At 43.0% G+C, this 6,643-nt stretch overlaps 1 non-coding gene and 1 pseudogene across 1 annotated transcript; one reads left to right on the top strand and one right to left on the bottom strand.

The window, feature by feature from the left end:
- Nucleotides 1-415: 415 nt before the first annotated feature.
- Nucleotides 416-537, top strand: LOC111812490 (annotated as a pseudogene).
- Nucleotides 538-1,829: 1,292 nt separating this feature from the next.
- Nucleotides 1,830-1,935, bottom strand: LOC111812487. The gene has a single exon (XR_002817982.1). It is a non-coding gene; the product is annotated as a U6 spliceosomal RNA (small nuclear RNA).
- Between the last annotated feature and the right edge of the window lie 4,708 nt (nt 1,936-6,643).

The following is a 6,643-nucleotide window of genomic DNA, read 5'->3' as shown; positions in this document are numbered from 1 at the left end:
TCCAGTTCTGCTTGCTGCATGAAATGAATAGCAAAAGAAATTTACCAAATGATACCACTGAACAGTAATACACACGTGTCAGGACAGAATGTGCATGCGTTCAGTCTCCCAAGCTACATGAAGTCAAAGCCATCTGTACCACACTGATTTGCCTTCCACCCTCTGCTTGCCAGATAGCTTCATTGACCTGCTTTAGCTCACATAGCAAGACCTGAACCACATTACAGATGAAAAGCCTGTTATGGACTGAACAGAGCCCCATCCCACCCCACTCCCGGAATCACAGGTTGAAATCCTCACCCATTGTAACTGTATTTGCAGATAAAGTCTTTATGGAAGTCATTATGATGAAATGAAGCCAAACAGCTGAAACACTGTGTTCAATAGCATTGGTGTCTCAATAAGAAGACGAAGACTGCAGCCAATCAGTCCAATCAGGCTCTCCTCCTTGGGGAGGCCTTGTGCATAGTGGCTTCAAACTGCAATGAATGCAGCCTGTTGCATGCATGGGCTGCTCTAAGGGTCTTGGAGGTTGCCTTCTCCAGTGGGAGTTCAGGCCTTTGATCTCATGTTGTTCCCAGTCTGGATTCTGCGCAGGAAAGACCACCCCTGGAATCCCATGGCAGAGTGGCTTGGGTTCACACTGGCTGGGTCATCACGCCCATCCACATCAAGGTGCAGAGCAAGGAGCATGTGACTGAAGTCTCACCCAGGGCCAAGTTCAAATCTCCTGAATGCTAAGCAATCCACATCAAGAAAATGGGGCTTGTCCAAGTTTAGCATGAGTGGGTTTGAAGAGATGGTGGCTGAGAAGTGAACTGTAGCAGATGTCGTTGGGATCAAACACATCATGGTCCCCTGGGCAAGTGGTATAGGCCCTACACTCATGAAGGTTCACTCTTCTGTCTCCTCCTTTGTGAAACCCACCAAAAAATTCTACTTCCTGTCAAGGAAGAAGACGCCAACCATCTCTTTCTTTGTCTTTACCGCTGTCTGCTCATTCACAGAGGGAAGGCCATGTGAGGACACCGAGAGCAGGCAGCCATCAGCGAGCTGAGAAGAGACACCCAGGGCTACGCAGGGCTCCTCACACCTTGATCTTGGACTTCCAGTGCTGTGATGAAATAAATTTGTGCTATTCAAGTCGCCCAGTCCCTGGACTGTATTATTGCATCCTGAGCAGACAAGACAAGGCCCTGCAGGCTGGCCCTGGTGCTGTTGACACGCTTGCTTCATTTGCACAGCATTTTCTTGCTTCCTGGTAAAGATGATCTATGTCACATGATGTCCTTCCTGTCCATGGTAAGCAGCAGAATGGTCCCCAATGATAGCCACATCCTAATCCTTCAAACCAGGACTATGTGACCTTAATGGCCTTCAGTGAAGTCCAGCAGCTATAGCACTATATGAAATTGCTTTCCATGAGGACCAAGGAAAAAAATTGAAAAGCAAACATTTGCTGTTTCTCCCAATGAGAACAATATTGAAAAGAAAACTTAACTATAATTTATGAAAATGCCAAGATGAGAAGGCTGGCACCTCACTGTCTTGACATAGAAGAGATGGATGGGGATGACACAGAGGTGCTGAGGAAGGTGGAAAGGGCATTCCTGGATAGGGACAGCAAGACCAAGAGTTGGGAAAAAAAGACGAACATGCTAGGCCAAGGTTCCTGTCCCCAAGGGATTTCCAACCAATGGATGACGTCTCACCTATACGGAGAACTGGAGATTCTCTAGATGTGCTGGCAAGCCCATCAGAAGGCTGATTTATTGAGCCCATTCAGGGTTAGATTCTTTTTAATTAATCAAAATTTTCCACATATACATAAAAATATGGAATGATTCATGAATTTGTGTGTCCTCCTTGGGGAGGGACCATATCAGTTTTCTCTGTGTCACTCCAATTGAAGTCTGTGTGCTTCAAAGGGAGCACAATGGATAGTTTAAAGGAAAAAAGGCAGAAAGACCTAGAAATGATGACTCCAGTGACCCAGCAGAGAGAACAATGTTCATCCCAAATTGAGATTTATCACGGCAGAAGGAAGCCCAGTAAGAAAGAGGAAAATGTGGAAGGTCAAAGTCTCGCAGAAATACAGACCTGTGTGTGGTCATCATACTTGTGTTGGCTGAGCTTAAACAACTACATGGAAATCCTGGTCGTGGGAAGAGGGCCACTGAAGAAGCTCTAGTCGGGACTGAGGCATCCTGTCCATATACTTCAGGTAAGATAGCGAAGAAGTTAACGAAAATTTTTAAAGACTTGCACTAATCTGATCTCCTTTCAGCATCTCATTATCAGCTTCTGTTTCATATAAAATCAGTGAGGTTCTTCAAGCTTAACCTCATGTTTCACTTACAATCTCCACTCAACTTTTGCACATTTTCAATGAAGATTTCTTAAGAACCTCCCTCCCAGAGCCTCCGAGAAAAGTGCTTTGTGTCAAGTATGAAATCTCAAGCTCTGTGTAGTCATCCAGGTCCAAGATCTTAGAAGCTTTATAGTTTATCTGAACTTCTTTGAAGCTTTCTGGGTTCTCTTCTACAAAATGACAATCACATTATAGTACTCTCACGATAAGTGAGGTTTGAGGAGCATCTAGCCTGTGCCTGGTTGACTGTAGATCTGACTCTTTTCTACGAAATTTGAGCCCTGAAAGCAAGGCTAGTTGAGTTAGTTGTGACTTCATCGTGATGAAGCTGTTGTTCTTGAGTCCTGAGTCTGGGGAGGAAAGCACTTCTTCCTTGCTGTGGGGTTTGGAGGACTCAGCTTGGATTAGGCTCTAGGGTGTAGGTTCACCTGAGGTTGAAGGAAGCACAGACTTTCTCCAAAGTGGCCATTAGGGTGCAGATCTTGGAAGCTGTCCTATAAAGAATATGAGCCCAGATCTAGATCCGTGAGAGTTGTGGGATGTTTTCTGTCTACTTCCTTTGTCATAGTTCCATGCCTACAACTGGTCTCATTACAACTGACATCCTCATCTCTGGTGTTCTGGGAGACATAAATAGATGGACTTACCCACACTTGGGATGAAGTAGACACAAAGGGAGCAGAACTGCCCTCCTGGAGGTCAGATTGAGAGTGGCAGTGGAGTTGTCAGCAAAGCATCAGATGTCACAGAGATGCTGTATAGCAGACAGAAGGAGAGGACTGAGTGGCAAAATCCAAGTATTTGTGCCTGAGTGCTTGAAAGAAGTCACCTGCAGGACAGAAAGAGCTGGACATGCTAGATGGACTGGAGGAGCATTTTCTGCTAACTATGTGGATAGAACCGTGAATACAGTCTACTGGGTGGCTAACCCAACACCTCTGATGGAACACACATGTGCCTACTCCCACTGAGGATGGCCATTGTATATAGCTACCATGGGATTGTGAGACCAGGCCCAAGGGAGGTAGCTGGCCCTGGTGCTAAAACTTGCCATCATTTATGGAAACAAATCCTGCAGTTGGCCACCCAGAAAATCCCCAAAGCCTTTTTATAAATGAAGGAATAATTGCTTGTCTATCATTTTTCCCAATAAATCACGTGTCCCTTTTTACTGAGTCATGTGGAACTCTCTCTTCTAATCTGAGTTCTAGGATTTGTTACTAGAGTGCATTAAAAAAAAACAGAGAGAATCTGGTTTTCAGGTTGTCCTACTGTGCCAAGAATTAACTTTTTAGTTTTGAGATGTTTGGGAAGCTTGTGAGGCTCCAGATCGAGCTGGCTAGCTGGCAGTGGGAATGCAGACAGCAGGTCTGGGTCCATATCTGTTTGCTAAGAAGTATGGAAATACGCTTTGTCAACCAGGGAAGCTGGGTGTTGATGGACACTTGTCCTGTCCACACGTAATACTATGGGGGTCCTCACCCCCTAGTCTTGCCCGACCAATCTGGGTTCCCTGCCCTTTGACTGGGACCTGGACAGTAGGGGAACACTGCTTCAGCTCAGGCCCGCTCCGATGGTCAACAGCTCTTCCTGTTCACCTCTCTCATAAGCAAAGAAGCCAGGTGGGAGCCAACCCCTTCTGCTACCCCTTCCCTTCAAGTCTCCCAAACAAGCCAGGTCTCCATGAATCAATTCCTGTTTTAGGACTGTGATTTGCCTTGCCTAAAAATAAGAAGTCTTGCTTATTTTTAACTGCACCTCTTCTGCTTCTGGGTCTGCATGAATTCTAGTTGATTCGTAGCTTGAAATATGGAACTATTTCCATGATCATAAACACCCACGCAGGGTGCCCACACACTGAGCCCACACCGCCCTACTCCAAATCAGGGAGGCTGACTCAGTTTCCTGCTGACTCACTCACAGCAGCCTCTGCCTTACCAGTCAGCTGGCTCTAGTGCCTACAAGCGGCTCTGGGCAGAAGACAAGAGCCCTGGGAATCAGCTTCACGGAGGCTCGACCCGAATGAGAGGCTCAGCTGGGTTCTCATGGCCTGGGTCTTCCCACTGAGCCAGAGAGTTCAAGGGCACACTGAAATGCACCTCTGAATCCGCATCTGTGACTAGCGATTAAGCATCTCCCAAAGTTCAGCCAGTAGGATGGCCAGCTGCTTAGAAAAACTGGATTCTAAATTAAACTTCCAATCACCTATGGAAGAAAGTAAATCCTATTCCTAGTGACATGGAAAGTCATTTTAAAAGAGCTCTTTTATAATGAAGAGAAGGGGTAATTAGGTTGTCCTTGATTTTCCCAATACGCTTTCCTTCCTGTTGAGATCAATAAAACTCTTGTTACCAATCCTTTGGAGTTCTAAGTGTTGATACTGGGGTTCCTTCAAGAGAACAAAAGGAATTAGATTTTCTTTAAGGAATATATTTGCTATTTATATCAGCCTTCTCATATCTACTCTAGTGAATTTCTTTGCATAACTGACAACATTCACTGCTACTGACAAAAAGTTGATAATCTTCTAATAAAAACATTCAATTCAGAGGTGATGGAAATAAAAAACACTTTATCTTCTCATAATCTTTAATTTTAATAAAATCAATGGGCTCTGGGCATAGGGCTTACAAAAGACAGACAAATGGTCCCTCTGGAGGAAAAAAAAACAAGAAATTTCAGAGGAAATCTATTCATAATCAAACAAGAGAAATATAATTTTCAACAACCTCTGAACCCCTGTCTTTACAGCCCTAACAATGAAGAATTGGAGCACCCTTAAGCAGTTGCTAAGTTTTTTTCATTAATTTTGAGAAACAAATAGCAATGAGACAGTTTCAAAACCGATTAGTAGGACAATTTCAATAATTAATGCATTGCATATTGTTGTCTTTGTAGTGGTTATTCATAGTGCAAGATGAAGACATGATATCCTGTCCAAACACTATTAGTACAAATCTTTCTTCTCATTGAAATCAGAGAAAGTAGGATTGTAGTATATCTATCCTAACTATTTTGTATATACAGATGCAAAATGGTCCTTCATTTATATCCCCTTTTTTTGTTTAGTTTTGTCAGAGATGGGTATTCCATTGCCATTTAAATGTTGTAGGTGCATGAATTCTAGCTGCCAAATTGTGATACTTAATTTTATGTGTCAACTTGGGTGGGCCACAGTGCCCAGCTAGACTGCCAACCACTTTCCTGAATGTTGCTGTGAGATGTTTGCAGATGAGACTAACATTTAGATCAGTGAGCTTTGAGTAGGGCAGGTTGCCTTCCATCACACCAGACATTAATCCAACCAGCAGAATGGATGGAACAAGACTGGCCTCCTTACAGCAAGAGCAAAGCGGGGCATATCACAATCCCAGATTTCAAGCTATATTACAAAGCCATGGTGATAAGAACAGCATGGTAATGGAAACAGTAACAGACTTGTGGATCAGTAGAACAGAGTACAGGATGCAGAAATAACCCCCGGCACATTCAGCTACCTGATCTTTAATGAAGGCCAAAAATCTACACTGGAAGAAAAACAATCTCTTTAATAAATGGTGCTGGAAAAACAGGCAAACATGCAGCTGATCAACTCTAGACTCATATATCTTTCCATGTGTTAAACTAAAATTAAAATGAATCAAAGATCTAGACGCTAAAACAGAAATGCTTAGTCTTCAGGAAGATAAAAGAGGTAAAATTGTTGAGGACACAGATGTAGGTAGGGACTTTCTGAACAGAACCCCAGTTGCACAAGAGATAACACCAAGCACCATCAAGTAGGAGCATCTCAAATTATAATGCTTCTTCACAGCAAAGGAAACAATAAGGAGATGACCTAAAGAGTGGGGAAAACTTGTGCCCATCATTCAGCAGATAACTCATATCTAGACTATATGAAGAAGTTTTAAAACTTAGGCACCCCCAAGAAAAGACCCCACCACAAATGGGCAACAGAAATGAATAGAAGGTTTGTGCTCCTCGTAAGATAAATAAATGAAAATGTTTAATATCTTTGGTCATTAGAGAAATGCAAATGACAACAGCACTGAAATTCCATCTTATTCCAGAAAAAATTGATTTCTTAATGAAAAATGGCTATCATTAAGAAATCAAACAGCAATAAATTCTGGTGAGGATTAAGGGGAGAAAATAACCCTTTCTGTATTGTTGGTCAGAGTGTAAACTGGTACAACCACTATGGAAATTAGGGCAGAGATTAAAAAAAAAGCACAAAAAATTAAAGGTAGACATTCCATCAAGCCCAGTTAT

The sequence above is a fragment of the Octodon degus genome, unplaced genomic scaffold (genome assembly GCF_000260255.1).
Source record: "Octodon degus isolate 3935 unplaced genomic scaffold, OctDeg1.0 scaffold00006, whole genome shotgun sequence".
NCBI lineage: Eukaryota > Metazoa > Chordata > Mammalia > Rodentia > Octodontidae > Octodon > Octodon degus.
The sequence above is the reverse complement of the archived record's forward strand: the minus strand, read 5'-3'. Positions and strand labels throughout refer to the sequence as shown.